The sequence below is a fragment of the Sylvia atricapilla genome, chromosome Z (assembly GCF_009819655.1).
Source record: "Sylvia atricapilla isolate bSylAtr1 chromosome Z, bSylAtr1.pri, whole genome shotgun sequence".
In the NCBI taxonomy this organism is placed as follows: domain Eukaryota; kingdom Metazoa; phylum Chordata; class Aves; order Passeriformes; family Sylviidae; genus Sylvia; species Sylvia atricapilla.
The window spans coordinates 38,907,003-38,923,325 of NC_089174.1; positions in this window are offsets into that span (position 1 = coordinate 38,907,003).

The window sequence follows — 16,323 nt, forward strand, 5'->3', positions numbered from 1 at the left end:
AAGAACTATTCTATCTTCCCTTTAGAGACCTCTGGACAGATCTTTGCCAAAAAACCTGGTGTGACACTTAGGGTTTCAACCTGCGAGATATTGGTACAGGAGTAGATCATAAAAAACTTAGTTCTTAGCCACCAGCAATTTTTTACATACAAAAAATTCCTCCAAAACTTTTTCTATGGAATTAAAGTTAGTTTTGTAAATTTTGCAAAGAGAGGAAATAGCAAGATCACACAGTTAGTCTGTAACTCTGTCAATCTTCAGAACTTGTCTTCAATTTTTTAAACCTTTTTTAAACAGAGCTAAAAATTTATCCTTCTGATAAAATGTGTCGAAAACAATCACATAATTTATATGTAAAATTAAATACAATCCCAAGATGGAGAAGTTACTTTTTTAAGTGAAAATGATGAAAATAGAGCCACATGCTTGTCTTACTTTCTATTCATATTCATTATTATGATTATGCTGCTTTCATATTACCATATATAAAAAGCAGCTACAAGGTTTTATTCAAAAGCCTAGATCAATGGAACATAATGTACTTTTCCTTTCTTTTGAGTTTAAAAAGAATTTTCTTTGCAAAACAATAATGATTTTCTGCTTGTCTCAAACCCTTTGCCACTGTGATTACCCAGATAAAATTTACTGAAGTGACAACTAAACTTATTTCCTCTCTATCTCTTCAATAACACTCCTTACTACTATTTCTTTCTCTTAGGGTGAATGTGTAAAGATCAATCTTCCCCATGCAAACAAAAAAAGGTCTGTCTCATCCATTTAACACTATTTTAATATAGGCTAGTTTTGATGGTTCTTGTTTGTTAGATGTTCTGCAATTTAGGAAGTTAGCAAGCTAATTGGACTTTTCTGAAGCATAAATGGAAAGACAATTCATCTAAGCCACATGGCTTGAACAAAGTTCTTCTCATATATATTCACTTTCTTGTCCAATCTACCATTTCTTAAGAGTGGGGCTGTCTCCATAAACAGGAAAGAGTCTTCTGAACAGAAAAATTAGTTGCTGTCCAGTTGGCTGCTGAGGTGCTTGCTTTGATTTTTATTCATCAGCTCTTCAGGTATTTTTTTTCTTTGTAGACCAGGATACATGCCAGATTCTGAAATCTCTATAAATTTTCCTAAATGAACTTCACTTCACTTCTCTTCGATGTTTCTACACTATGATACTAGCTAATTGAGGATAAGCAATTATATCATATAATGTGTCCAGACAAGCTATGAAATTTATACACCTCTGCTATTAAGAATATCTGGTTAATGTCCCCTGTGCTTAGGTTAGGTGGTCATAGTTAAAATCCTGTCAAAGCTATGCCCTGTAGCATTAAAAAAAAAAAAAAAAAAAAAAAAAAAAAAAAAAAAAAAAAAAAAAAAAAAAAAGGTGAAACACCAGAATCTCTTTCTCTATATAATTATCATAAAATTATTATCTGGAAAGATATTATAGTTAAAAATTAAGATAAAAGTCCAGAACTGCTCATGGGTACACTCAGAGTTGTATCAGTTAGCTCAGAGACAAAACACTACAGAAAAGTCTGGCTTAGTATTTCACCAAAGCTAGTGGACAGCAAAACTTCTGTTAATACAGATAATTCTATTGAAATCTAAAATTAAGTAATAGCTCAAGAATTTTCAAATGGCTACGATAAGGAAGCATTTAGTCAGTATTTTTTAAGACTGATGTAGCTTTCCAGTAAGAAACAATGTAAAACTGTTAATATATAAAAGGAACAAATTCAAACTCAGCAGAACAGTGTCATTAGAAAAAGTTAGAAAAATTAGAAAACCATTGTTGGAGGTTATGAATAACTAAAAATAGTATTAAGTGTTAATTAATGTATAATTATTTACAAGGCAAAATCTAAATACTCATAAACATGTTTGAGTCCCTGATGGTGTATCATATATAAGTAGTGATTAAAGTGCCTGAGTACACATTAAAACTGTCATTTCAAAGGATGCAAATATTAACTTTTACAAATCCTGAGCAATGCACAGTTGATAAAGTATGGAACTAGAAAATAATTTGAATAATTTGGAAGAAAATGTGAAAGTGGTGCACAAACAGATGCAGGAAGTGCTGGCTTTCAAGAAGGATTTTGGAGAGATACCATATTCCAGTGAATCACAATTTTTTTTGAGATGGCCCTCAGGGGTCTAAGATCTCTTTAAACCACATACTTATTAACTAGAAGAAAAGCACAAATCTTGAGTAAAAACTAAGAAGTATTTACAAGTAAATATATGAATATTTAGCTGCTGACCATTTTACAAATAATGATTGACCAGATCCGCAAGACATCCTCAAGATGGAAAGGACTTGAAAAAGGAAGTAATCTCTTTTCATAAAAGGAGTTTTAATTTTAATAGATTTTAATAAATTATGTAGAAATATGTCATGGTTTAGGAATCTTACTCCCCAATTTAGTACCCCATTGAAATTCTCCAAACCACACTGCTGCTCATTCACTCTCTCTCACTTTCTCTTGCTTCTCTGTGATAGGCTGGAGAGGAAAACTGGAGGCAAGAGATGTAATGCTCATACATTGAGATAAGAGCAATCTACTAGAAAAAGCCATGAGGTAAGAAAACAGTCACAGTAACAACAGCACTAAAGAGAGAAAGTCCAAGAAAAGAAACTCAGTTGGTCACAGTGGAAACTGCACCAACAGACAGCACTGGATGGCTCCCTCTGCCACCTTTCCCCCACAGCTTCCTCTGGCTCCAAACCAATGTCAAACAAATATGCCGTCTGGCTCCAAACCAGGGTTACTCCACTGCTCCAAGCATCATGTTTGTTTGACTAGTAGGAAGTATTTTTCTGTGAAAGAGACTCCCTTTCCCTGACCCCTCTTGGCTACCACAAAAATTAACCCTGTCCTGAGTAGAATCAGGAGAAGTACCCTTAACCATTTCTGTAAAAGCTCGTATATGAAATGAGCAAGATATATAGCCAAAGTCAAGAATCTTTGCCTTAGATTTGATCAGCAAGATTTAAATTTTGATTTTAAGAGAAATCACACAGAAATTTTTCCGGCACTAGACAGAGCTCTCTAGTTCTGTGTATATCATCATATGTGATATATTGGAAGGAGTCCAATGAAGGAACGTGAAGACAATGAATGGTCTTGTGCATCGCTCATACAAGAAGAAGTTGGAAGGGAGACTGTTTAAGTTGTGGGAGAAAAGGTAAGAGTAATCTTATCCATACATTCAGATGTTTGACACAAAAGATAGACCCAGACACTTCCCACAAGTGCCTTGCAGCAGGAGAAGATGCAATGGGCAAAGCAAGCTCCAATTAGGCATGTAAAAGACGTGTATGAGGTAAAATGCAAGCATGGCTTTCCTAAAGAAATTTTGGAATTACTGACCTTGAAAAACACTCAAAACCTAACTGAATACAGCCCTTAGCAACATGTTGCTAAGTTGTAGCTGTAAGATTAAAGAGGAAGACTAGACTAAATTATCTTACTGATTGATAGCCAGCTGAGCCAGCTGGTCCAAGATGTCTTGGACCACACCAGCTTGCCCAGGTGTGCAAGAAGGCCAATGGCATCCTGCCCTTTATCAGGAATAGTGTGGCCAGCAGGACAAGGGAAGTGATTTTTCCCCTGTACTGGGCACTGGTGAGGCCACACCTTGAGTTCTTTGTCTAGTTCTGGGCCTCTCAATTTATAAAGGACATCTAGAGCATGTCCAGAGAAGGGCAACAAAGCTGGTGAAGGGTCTAGAGAACAAGTCCTGTGAGAAGTATCTCTGGCAGCTGGTGGTGTTTAGTTGTGGTGTTTAGGTTTCGGGTGAACTTTTCACATCTACAGCTGCCTGAAAGGAGGGTGTAGCCAGGAGGGGGTCAGCCTCTTTCCCAGGCAACCAGGGACAGGATAAGAGGACACAATGTAAAGCTGCACCAGGGAAAGTTTGGGTTGGTGTATTGCTGGCCTGGGTTTTGGTAGCAGGGGCCATGGAGGTGGCTTCTGTGAGAAGCTGCTAGAAGCTTCCAGCACATCCAGAAGAGCCAATCCCTGATAGATCTGAAGATGGACATGCCTCTGGCCAATCCTGGGCCAATGAGAGAGGCTGCTAACACCTCTGTGATAACGTATTTTAGAAGAAAATCAAACCAAAAGGAAGCATAAGGTTTTTTTGCTCTAGTCAGAGAAAGGATGTAAGAACATGAGAGGGAAACAACTGGGAGAAACCAAGATCAGTGGAGAAGGAGTGACAGTAGGTGCTCCAGGCACCAGAGCTGAGATTCCTCTGCAGGCTGTGGTGAGACCATGGTGAGGCAGCTGTGCCCCTGCAACCCGTGGGGATCCACAGGGGGTGCAGAAATCCACCCACAGCCCGTGGGGATCCACAGGGGATGCAGAGATCCATCCACAGTCTGTGGGGATTCATGGGGGATGCAGAGATCCACTCACAGCCCGTGGGGATCCATGGGAGATGCAGAGGTCCACCTGCAGCCCATGGGGGAGGTGCCCAAGCTGAAGCGGGTGGATCCTGGAGGAGGCTGTGACCCTGTGAGACACCCGCTGAAGAGAGAGGGAGTCCTTGCTTACAAGCTGGAGCAGCCTGTCCTTGGAGGGATGACAGTAGAGACCCCATGGCAGTAGAGACCCATGCTACAGAAGTTTTGGGAAGACTGTCTGCCCGTGGGAGGAACTCACATTGCAGCAGTTTCAGCAGGACTGCTTTTCATGAGAGTGGACCCACATTGGAGAAGTTAATAGAGAACTATGTCTCCTGGGAAGGGACTCCACGGTCTCACAGGGGAAGGGACTTCTCTCCCTGAAGAGCAGAAGAAAATCTTGATGATGAACTGACCAAAACCCCCATGCCCTTTCTCCCTGTGCTGTCAGTGGCAAGGAGGGAGAGGCTGGGGGAAGACAAGGTGTTTTTAAGGGCTTCTTTTATCTCATTATCATCCTCTGATTTTGTTAGTAGTAAATTCACTTTGTACTTCTAAGTTGAGCCTGTTTTTTCCCTTGGAGTGTTTTCTCCAAGTCTTTGTGTCAACTTGAGAACCCTTCATTGAATTTTTCTCTCTCTGATGCCCAGTAGCAGGGAAGGGTGAGTGAACAACATTTGGGGGTGCCTGGCATTGGGCCCATGTCAGACCAGAACAGTTGAATATTAGGAGGAAATTCTTCACAGAAAGGGTGATTTGGCATTGGAATGGGCTGCCCACACAGGTGGTGGAGTCACTGTCCCTGGAGGTGTTTAAGAAAAGACTGGACATGGCAATCTGTGCCGCAGTCTAATTGACAAGGTGGCGTTGGGTTGTACGCTGGACTTGATGATCCCAAAAGTCTTCAACAACCTAGCTGATTCCGTGATTCTGTCATCAGTAGAGGTTCCTTCCAACATCATTCATTCCCTGATTCTGTATAATTTTCAACAAAACATATGGGGTTTAAGGTGGAAGAATGTAAAGAACTAACATTCTCTCTGAGCATGTTAACAAGGGCTAGATAAATGCACATTATTTTATCCATACATATAGGATTATGGATGATGAGTACATTACAAGCCTCTTCAAATACATTGAAAAATATCTTTTAATCAAACTGCCTGTGAATACTGCATTGCAATACCTCACTCTATTAATATTAAGCTATATTAAATTAAAACATAACACTAGCTACTGTGTTCCACTGCTTAGCAAGTGTGAGATGTGCAAATAAGAATATTTTGTCTGTAGGCAGTCCTTTTTAGAATTTCAATCACTGGTGCGCTGAAGGATAAACATTTTTTAAAAAAGGAAGGAGTCATCATATTGGTCATGTATCTCCTATATAATCTATTCTGTCTCACACAGAAAAATGCTAAATTCAATAACCTGGAAAGGTTATTTACTGTCTACCAGTGCCAGTAATTTCTTCCAAAAACAACAACATGTTTTCACTGTCCTAATAATCACAATTACAAGGATATTTGGTTGTACACACAATATTTTAGCATAGTTTGATGTCATTCTTCATAATTACTAGTGATTTGAAAGCATCTATCAGATGATGTGCACAACTCCAAAAATAACACATCCTTTATTCTTAAGAGTAAGCATGTACTCAACTGCAGAACTGCTTTGGGCCTTAAGTCTTCACAATAGCTTCAGGATAGGTCTGTGCAGAGACCACCATGGATGTATTAACTGGAATATATACATTGCATACTACTTGTCTCATGGTAATCACACTTAAGAGAAAGTGTACACACTGAAGTAAGTAATTTATTTCTACTATTTCACCTATCTCTACAGAGCTGTGCAGCTTCTAGCCCCGTTGATTAGGCTTAAATAATTGTAGCTTGGGTGTCCCTAACCAGCCTGCAGACAACAAAAATTCTGTGATCCACCATCCACCAGCCCTACCTGAAACATAAGAGGTGAAGAAGAGTTTGTTGAGAAGGTCTGCCAGTCGGTAGAAATGGCTTTGACAGTTGTCTGGGAAGCATCCAGAGTTTTCACTGAGGAATGTAACCACGTTTACAAGCAAAAGGGGAAGAAGATAGAAATCTAGCTTAATGAAAAAATCATCATTCCTTCTTGGAGTACCCTGGCTAGTTCTTTCCTACACTGTAGTTTCTGATGAGGAAAAACAGTCTAGGAATCATTATGAGAAACAGTTTGGACAAGACCATGCCAAACTTAATTCCTTTTCCTTTGGGTTCTGCATAGTGACGCAACAGAATTCCAGCTTGTACATAAACAGTATATGACCAGGCTATTTAAACTAATTTTATTATCATATAATTAAAAAAAATTAAATATATTACTATCTTAAGTACATAAAATTATGTTCTATTTTAAAAACATTATATTTTAAGCTAATAAGTACATATTTTATTAAAACCTGAAGGTTTATCTAGAACTACACACTGCTATATTTAAGTTACATGCATCAGAATAGAAATAAATTAAATCTGAAAGAATTACTGGTCAAAGGGAGAAAGGTTGAGTGGCTTACCAAATAGGACAAAAGAAGCGTCATCCTCACTGCTGAATAGAAGAACTGACTACAGAGTAGAGTTTCATTTCTGAAATGTAAAGTGCTTGTCAGATCTTTGAGATATGGGTGTGGAAATGGGGAAGAGGTAGAAACGTAGAGGACCATATTTAATTCCCAGTTGTAATGGAGCAACATAGAGACATATTGTACAGAATTGTCTAAAAATTTAGTTCTTCTCTTCCCACATCTACTTTTTTTCCCAGTTTGTCATGTGAAAGAATGATCTAGCCTCTAAAAATATAGAATCACAGAATCACAGAGTAGTCTGTGATCATCACTTCTCTGCCATGGACAGGAATGTCATTCACTAGACCAGGTTGCTTTTGGCCCCATCCAGCCTGGCCTTGAACACTACCAGGAGTGGGGCATCCACTACGTTTCTGGAAAACCCATTCCAATACCCACCACCCTCACAGTAAAGAATATCTTCCTAATATATAATTTACTTCTACTTGTCTTAATTTAAGGTTGTTTTCTTTGGTCCTATCCCTTCCTAGCCTTCTTGCAAGACACTTACAGGATTTTCATAACACCCCATCCTGATTCCTCTGCATTACTGAGAATTTCTCTATTGCAAAACATGTAGATACATGTTAACCTTACTGTAGCAAAAGGCAGTTTTATTATTTTAAAGAAAGATTTATCTAAATCTTTTTTTCCCCTGTAAAGTATTTCTCTATTGAACATTCAGTATCAACAAAAGATTAATTTACTATATTTTGCCATTTTCAGAATTGTCTTTGTTGGCTCTGCCTTTCTCTTTCAAAATATATTCATTCAACACTTTCCTCTTGTAAATAAGTTCAAATCTATAAAATAGTAACAATTCATAGGCTTAATTAAAAGAAAAATATACAAAATCTAGAGAAAAATAGCCTACAGTTTGGGAGAGAAATGTAAATCATTTGCTTTAGTGGTGCTTTTGTCTTTGTCACACTTAGCTTGAAAAAGATGTTCTCTCAAGATAAGAGGCCAGTAAAAGAATCTTAAATGAAAAATGATCTTCAATATTCCAAATAGAGATATGAGAAGGTAACTAATAAATATGTATCCTAATTTTCTATTTAGTCTTTGAATCATTTTCTGTTGCTGAAACTGCAATTGAAACTGCCTTTTATTAAGTGCTTGTAAATAAAAATGTTCACCTTTTTTTCCAAAGAGCTGCTTGTATCAGCAATATGAGACTCTCTTTTGCATACAGAGCTGTAAAACGTAATATATGAAATTATTTAAAATAAGGTAGGCTTTTCAATGCATATTTTGAGGGTTAATAATTTATTTATATGCATACACATTTAATTCATCTTGACAAAAAGCCATTCAATTCCTATTTAACCAGGACACAGGGAAGTAACCCAGGGATAAATGAAGAAGTATGGATTAGGCCATGCCAGTAAATTAAGTCAGTCTAAAAAAACTTGAAGATACAATTAGGGTGAAGATCAATGAAGTGTTCTGGTCTCCCAAACCCACCATGGACATCAAATGGTAAGCTCTGAGGATCAGAGTATGTCTGCCCAGGGCACCTGCCGGGATTCCAAACTTAGTTACTGTCTTAGTTATCTGCCTCCAAAACAGATTTATCTGCAGATAATTAGATGCTGCATATAATTTTCATTTCTTAGTTCATTTATTATTAGCAGAATATAGTCCCAACTCTTTTGATAATGCAAACAAGAAAGTTGATAAATAATAGTAAGATAATTTTGGGGTACTCCACTTCAAAGGCATAATTTTCTGTCTAATTCAGTATGCATATTTACAGTTATATATTAAGGACTCCAGAGGGTTTTAGCTCCTGCCAGAATAATTGAACACCAAACATCTGCCAGCAATCAAATCTGCTAGAAAACCTTTTAAATAGCCCAGGAGTAGAATAAGGTAAGATAATAGTGTAATAGCAATTCTAGTCTCAGAGGCAGGAAAGGAAATAGAAAAGCAACAACCAATTTTGGTTGATGAAAATTTTTCAATTTACATATAATGGAAAGGTAATAATTCTGTTTTCATTTATACTTGGTTGCAGGTTTAATAAAATACTCTAAACCAGTATAGCCATATTCATTAATTACTGAATGCCAACAAAAATAACACTGTCATAGAACGACTTTACTAAACAAAGATATAAATTATGTGTATCTTATACAGCTCTTTTTACATTACATTTTTTGCATGTGGTTAAAGAGTAGCAAAAAATACCAAATGATGTCTTGTTAGTGGCTTTTGTTGAGACATCTCTATGTTGCAAACAGCACTTTGATTCAAAGTATTTTAGTAATACTTGAGAAAAAATAGATAAAATACATTTCTGGAAAAAAAACCAAAAGATATTCAAAGAATATGCTACTTTGAGTAGTATATTGAAAACTTAGAGTTTTCTTTTCAAAGGTATTTCACTATGAGGAGTGAAATAATCCATGGTTGTGGACACCATGTTGCATCAAATCTTTATGGCTTTACTTGTGCCTGATGTCTCAGAGAACAGAAATGATTTGCCAGCAAGGGACAAATTACGGACAGAGAAAACTGCTAGGAAAAAACAGTTCAACCTGCATCAGTTATCAGAATGCATTTTTCTTTGTTTACACGCACTAATTCTCTGTAAAAAACCATATTCAGTGTGGCCAGAAGTCTCTGCTGGTGTTCCCAGCTTGCTGGAGAGGCAATCTGTGGAAGAGTATGGTGAGACTAAGGTGTTTGTAAAACACAGCCCCAGAGGTGGCATCACAAATCACTGTACTCAAGAATGCACAGTTGCAGTCACCTTCAAGTAACTTCTGCTCCAGAGGACTAACACAGAATAGTTTCATGACAGCGCAGAAGCAACGGCCTTACCAACATAATGAAAATTCTGTCCTATTAAGAAAGTGGAATCTATTTGAAGGACAGACGCAATCTAAATTTCACCTTCATCTCTTTGCTAATTTAACACTGTAAAAGGAAGGGAAGGGAAGTTCTGGGAAGTAAATTCAGGGAAGGGAAGGGAAGGGAAGGGAAGGGAAGGGAAGGGAAGGGAAGGGAAGGGAAGGGAAGGGAAGGGAAGGGAAGGGAAGGGAAGGGAAGGGAAGGGAAAGGGAAGGGAAGGGAAGGGAAGGGAAGGGAAGGGAAGGGAAGGGAAGGGAAGGGAAGGGAAGGGAAGGGAAGGGAAGGGAAGGGAAGGGAAAAGAAAAGGGAAAAGAAAAGAAAAGAAAAGAAAAGAAAAGAAAAGAAAAGAAAGAAAAGAAAAGAAAAGAAAAGAAAAGAAAAGAAAAAGAAAAGAAAAGAAAAGAAAAGAAAAGGGAAAAGAAAAGAAAAGGGAAAAGAAAAGAAAAGAAAAAAGAAAAGAAAAGAAAAGAAAAGAAAAGAAAAGAAAAGAAAAGAAAAGAAAAGAAAAGAAAAGAAAAGAAAAGAAAAAGAAAAGAAAAGAAAAGAGAAAAGAAAAGAAAAGAAAAGAAAAGAAAAGAAAAGAAAAGAAAAGAAAAGAAAAAAAAAGAAAAGAAAAGAAAAGAAAAGAAAAGAAAAGAAAAGAAAAGAAAAGAAAAGAAAAGAAAAGAAAAGAAAAGAAAAGAAAAGAAAAGAAAAGAAAAGAAAGAAAAGAAAAGAAAAGAAAAGAAAAGAAAAGAAAAAGGGCAAGTTCTGATTCTTGGCTTAAATATGAAATAAAAAAGCCATTTTACATGGTAGTGCTAAAAGCACAGAAAATCAAAATGCTTTCTTTTTCCTGCTAACTTGAAGATTAGAGACTTCACATATTTGGTAGTAGTGAAGGGAATGAATAGCTATGTTATCTCAGTACAGAATGTCAAGTACATCATGTGAATGTACTTCTACTTTTCTGAAGCTTTCTGAAAATTTATTTAAACCATAGAGGAATCACTGAAAAACACTATGGTCATTATATAGATATATGAGCCATGTATTTAATTCACTGAACTATTTTGCTCAAAATGTTATTTACAAACACAATGCATGTGAATTCCAGAAATCCTAAAATAAGGAAGTCAACGTCATGGCTCTATGCTGCAAAAGAACATCTGGAAAGCTACAGTGTTGATGCCTTCATGAAATAGAATTCACTGCAGCACTGAAAAAGAATTCATGTAGCGGTGTCAAATCTGGATCTGATGGCTACTGTTCTCCCAACATTTGGCTCTTGCTTCAAACCATTGTAAAATTCATCACAACCATTCCCTCCAAAAGCAATGATTTGATAAGACTTAAGCAGTCAAATCTGAAAACTAGTTTGGCTGTTAACCACCTTCTAAGACATCTAGTAATTTCACAGAATATAGCCCATGCAGTGGAGATGCAAAAAGCAGAATATGGGCCAGAGTGTGTATGGCTCATTTAATTAGATTATCAGGATTCTAGAACAGTAATACAAATACTGTATGAAGGAAATTTAATTAGCGGTCTGTTTTCTGCCACCACTGTAAAAATGTATTTTAAGATGCAGAAGCATATTGTGTATTGATTTATATCACTTTCACTTCATATGCATTAAGACTGGATAATCTTGTTTCTCTTGTACTCTTCATTGGTCAGCATGAGAGTTTAATTTGTTTGGGATTATAGTCCGCTTTTTCCAGGTATAAGCACTGAAAGTTATTGCACACAAATTCCTCTAGTGTTGTCCCAGACTGCCTATTCCATCATTCAGGGTTATCCTTCTTTCTCAGGACTGGAACAGATAGGCCAGAGTAAAATTTTTGTAGGTGATGTTAGCATTTAAGTAGTCAATAAATGCTTTCCTGAAATAGAACCTTCCTTCTGCTTTCTGCTGAATTTAATTAATCAAATTTCATGCTGAGGCAAAGGTCAGTGTCAAGCCTTTCCAACAATGAAATTAAGGGATTAAAAATCTGTAAAATTATCAGAACCTGCAAATTTAGGTTGAATAGTTTGGAAGATATCAACAACTAGCCCTAGAGATGATTAACTTATTTTGTCCAACTGATGATTCTTAGCCTCTAAGGAGAGAATTGATGTTGTAGGCCCATGGTCTAGAAGAGCACATAGGTAATCACGGGCTTAATTCTGCATTATAATATGAATATCCACCTGGCCATTTCTTGCGTTATTTTTGTGCTGGGTTGCTGAAAGTTCACTCTTGAACCATCATTTTTAGTTGGATTTTCAGGATTTTGATGCACAGAGCAAATTTATATGAGATTCATCCTGTGCATTCCATTGCTTATCAAACAAGTTAATATCAAGCATAGAGCTGACTTCTTGCTTGATACTTCATTGTCTTTTGTTCTATCTTCTTCCAGTGACTGCATGACAAAGCAGGTGGTTCTAAATGCACCAAGTGTATTCATAGAATTCTATTCTGATTGATTTATCTACCTTGAGAAGTGAGATGTAGCCCTAGTTCATGCCTGAGACATTTTAGTTTCCTGAAATTCTTTTCCCAGGGAATTTTCTGTAAACAAGAGAAGTGTTTTTTGTAACTGTACTTTGTTTACATTCTTTCCCTAGAAGGGACTTCTTGTTGTCCCTCTAGTATGAACAGTGTGTTTGGAAAGTTATGTCTTCTTGTCACCAATCAAACTGATCTGTTTAAAATACTATGTAAGGGAGACACATCCCCCCCCCAAAAAAGAGTCATTTTCAGCCTTCTGAAGTCAGAGTCTTGTGTGGTTGTAGTGTACAGCAGTGTCAGTGAAATTTTAAAAAGAAGTAACCCTATAGTCCATACCATACCACTGCCCCTATGTCTGTAACACATACAGACAGTCTTAGAAGAGTTAACTGAAATTTATGTATTGTATATGCAGGGAGAAAACAGGATATATTTTGGGATTCCTGTCACCAGTTTGAACTCTCCCCTTATTCAAACTTCTGATTTTTGTGCTCTTCTCTTTTACCCTCTGGCTTTCTTTTCTCTACATATTGTTTCTCTACAATATTTCTTACATTGCTGCTTTCTACTTTTACTGTAGTCTTATCTGTGTGGTATGGCTTTCATAGTCATTTATCCTCCTGAAGACCTCTGGGTTTTTTCCAAGCTCTTGCACCTGCTTGGGTTTTAGTTGTTAAACATATATCACAAAATCATAGAAATAAAATATTTTATAGAAATATCATTAAAAAATCTAATTTCTCTCTTGTTCACAAATGAATACACAATGTAAACCTGACAGGCCATCTTGTTTAAGAAAACATTACATAGAAAGGTCATTAAAAACTATATCTTGATGATATAACTGGAACAAGAATTACTTCTACTGTACCACATATCGTTCCTCAAAACTGAAAAATATTAAGGGATACAAAATGCTGTTGTTTGTGCTCTTGACTTTTTCCCAACCTGGAAATGAGACTTGAAATAATTTTAGTAAGGAGGTAATATAAAAGAGGATCTTTATTTGAAGGTCTTCAATTATGGAAAGATGTCCAAAAAACCCCACCTCCCCTCACCCAGGGGTGAGTACATTTTATAGGTTTTAGATAACTAACATAACTGATAAAAATCACCTATTAGGAGGACAAGTGGTGCTGCAATTCCCACCCAGTTAAAGCCCCTTCTCTGGAGCTCCCCCTTCAGCACTGGCTGTATTTTGTCCATGAGAATGTGTATTGAGGAACTGTTCTTGGCCTTGGTTTCCAGGAAGAACCAGGGTAGCACAGAGGCCTTCTACCTCCTGGGGGTTGGAGTTTTTGTTGGATTATACTCTTTTGTGGAATTTTCTCTATGAGCCTGCTGATGACTCTGAAACAAGTTTTATGTACCATATATACAGTTCCATTTGAAGTACAAAGTGCATAGCAATAAAACCAAGTTTTAGATCTTTATGGATCTAAGCTACACAGGTTTGGAATGGTGTTCATAACAAATTGCACTTTAAAGTGTTCCCTGTAACTAGACTTAACTAGACTTTTAGTTTTCTGGCTTCTTCAAAAGTAATCATTAAAGTTACTCTCTTGAATAACTCTTTATTAGGAAAAATACATGTATTATTTATACATGAATTTAAAATCCTGAAGCTGCACAAGACAAGGTACCCATGCTTGGTGCTGCCATATGGTACCCTTACTTAGTTACTATCACTTACAGTATTATGTTATTGAAACCAGTTTGCTGGAGCATATGATACTGTGTCTTGCCAAGAAAAGAAAATATAAGAAAGTTGCTGCCATAGACCATAATAACAGGCATCACCGACAAGCTATACTTAACATACACCAAAGGCTGTATTTAATAATAGAAATCAAAGAAAACAGTGGGTAGTGCAGTGAGCAGTTTGCTACTTCCACATAATATAGGAGAAGAAGATACTCTTTAAACAAGTAAGTAAAAGATTATTTTTAGGAAGCATTTCAGCAAGATATTAAAGGATATGCCTTAACATACTTATCAAGAATGACTTCTTTTTCACAAACTTTGTTAATTTGCTAAGAGAATAGTGGCAGAGAAAACATGATTTTGAGAATGAAATCCCAATGCCAATCTAAAAAAATAGCCATAGATGTTGATTAAGCTGTTAGAGACAGAATTAAATTGAATTATAACTCTCACTGTCTCTAGATGGTGGTGATGCTCAACATCAGTTCACCTATCATAATGGTTTAGTGTGCTGATCCATAATTAAAAAAAAAAAATACTCTTTAGACTTAATATGTTTCGAGGCATCCCAAGAAGCCAAAGCAACCTTACACGTGTGCTTCATGCCTGGAAGTGTTCAAGACCAGGCTAGATGCAGGTCTGAGCAGCCTGATCTAGTAGGTTCTTGTCCACAGCAAAGAGGTTGGAAAAAACAGACCTTTAAGGGTCCTTCAAACCCATAGAATCACTTCTATGATTCTATGATGACCAGCAGAAGTTCTATTGGCCTGGGTGGATGATGGATAACTAAGATTTGAAAAGACATGACAGTAAAAAAGAAAGTATCTCTTGCATCTGTTTTCCTTTTCATGGTATTTAGGAAACAATATTTTTCTTTTATAAGGACATAATTTGTTTCAGACTGGAGTTTAAATAATTGACAGACATTTGAAACTATTAGCCAAATATTCTGAAATGGTCAAACAATTGAAACACCCAATTTTTATTTTTTTTTTTTTGAAAAGCTTTGTAAAGTAAGATGGAAAGCAACACTATACCTTTGTGTTAATCAGTAGGATTATTTTTGAATGTGAGTACAGTTCTGTTAACACTTCCTTGTCCTGCTTTGCCAAAGAAAACAGAGATGGTAAAGGTAAATCACCCACTCCAAAACTCATTGAGAGAGATTTAGATGAATAGTTATAATTATTGGTTTGTAAGGTAGAGAACATATTGGTATTCTGAGATGATATTTAATAAAATCATGTCCAAATTTTGGAAAGGAGGAAAGGGTTAAAAGCAGTATATTGCAAAACATGGAAAATCTTATTAATTTCTTGAGGTTAATACACAATTACAAATACAAAAATTACAAATACACAATTACAAATACACAAATACAAAATACACAAATAAGTTTTAGAATATAATGATGGAGTTGGAACCTATAAAACTTTTAAACACAAGTCTGATGCAGCTATATTTATAGTCAGCTTAAAACAAGGAAAAAGCCATCCTCAGAGATATTGCATTAATCAGATGTAGTCATCTGTGACACAAAAATCTGTAAACTGCTACAAAGTAGAAATGTACTCATAGCTTAGCACACTTTGCTAACTTTTCCTGGTAAGGAGTTAATTTTTTCATTTATTTCTTTTCTTAGAAAAACAGTTGCTGGTTGCTAAGTAACAAAAATGTAAATCATTATTTTTTACTTCTAAAACCTCCATAAATATATTATAATTATTATATATATATATATATATATATATATATATATATATATATATATATATATATATATATAATTTATAGCAAACAAAAACATGTATGATTTTAAAGTAATATCTGAAATATTTCTTAGGGAATGGTCCTTTAATACATGTATTACAAATTCCTAAGTTTTTCAAACCTTGAAAAATAAACCAGCTTATTCTTTAGAGCTGATTTTGGTGTGCCAAATATTAAAGTGGGATTTTTTTTTTTAATATTCTTATAAGTACTTGTGCTGTCAGTTGTTCATCATATCTTAATTTGATTATGTTTTTCACAATATTTTGGCTATAATAATCTTCAGGTCATGTCAACTTAATTCTAAATTTGGACAGCATACAGAAAAAATAACCAATCAAATGCCCTCCTGGCTGACCATGCTGAAATCTTATTAAGTTTCTTTGCATAATTCAAAGGTTAAGAATGTTGATAGCATAAAATGAAAAAATTGTCTGAATTTAAACATCCCCTAAACCTACAGAATCCTATCAGACTCTT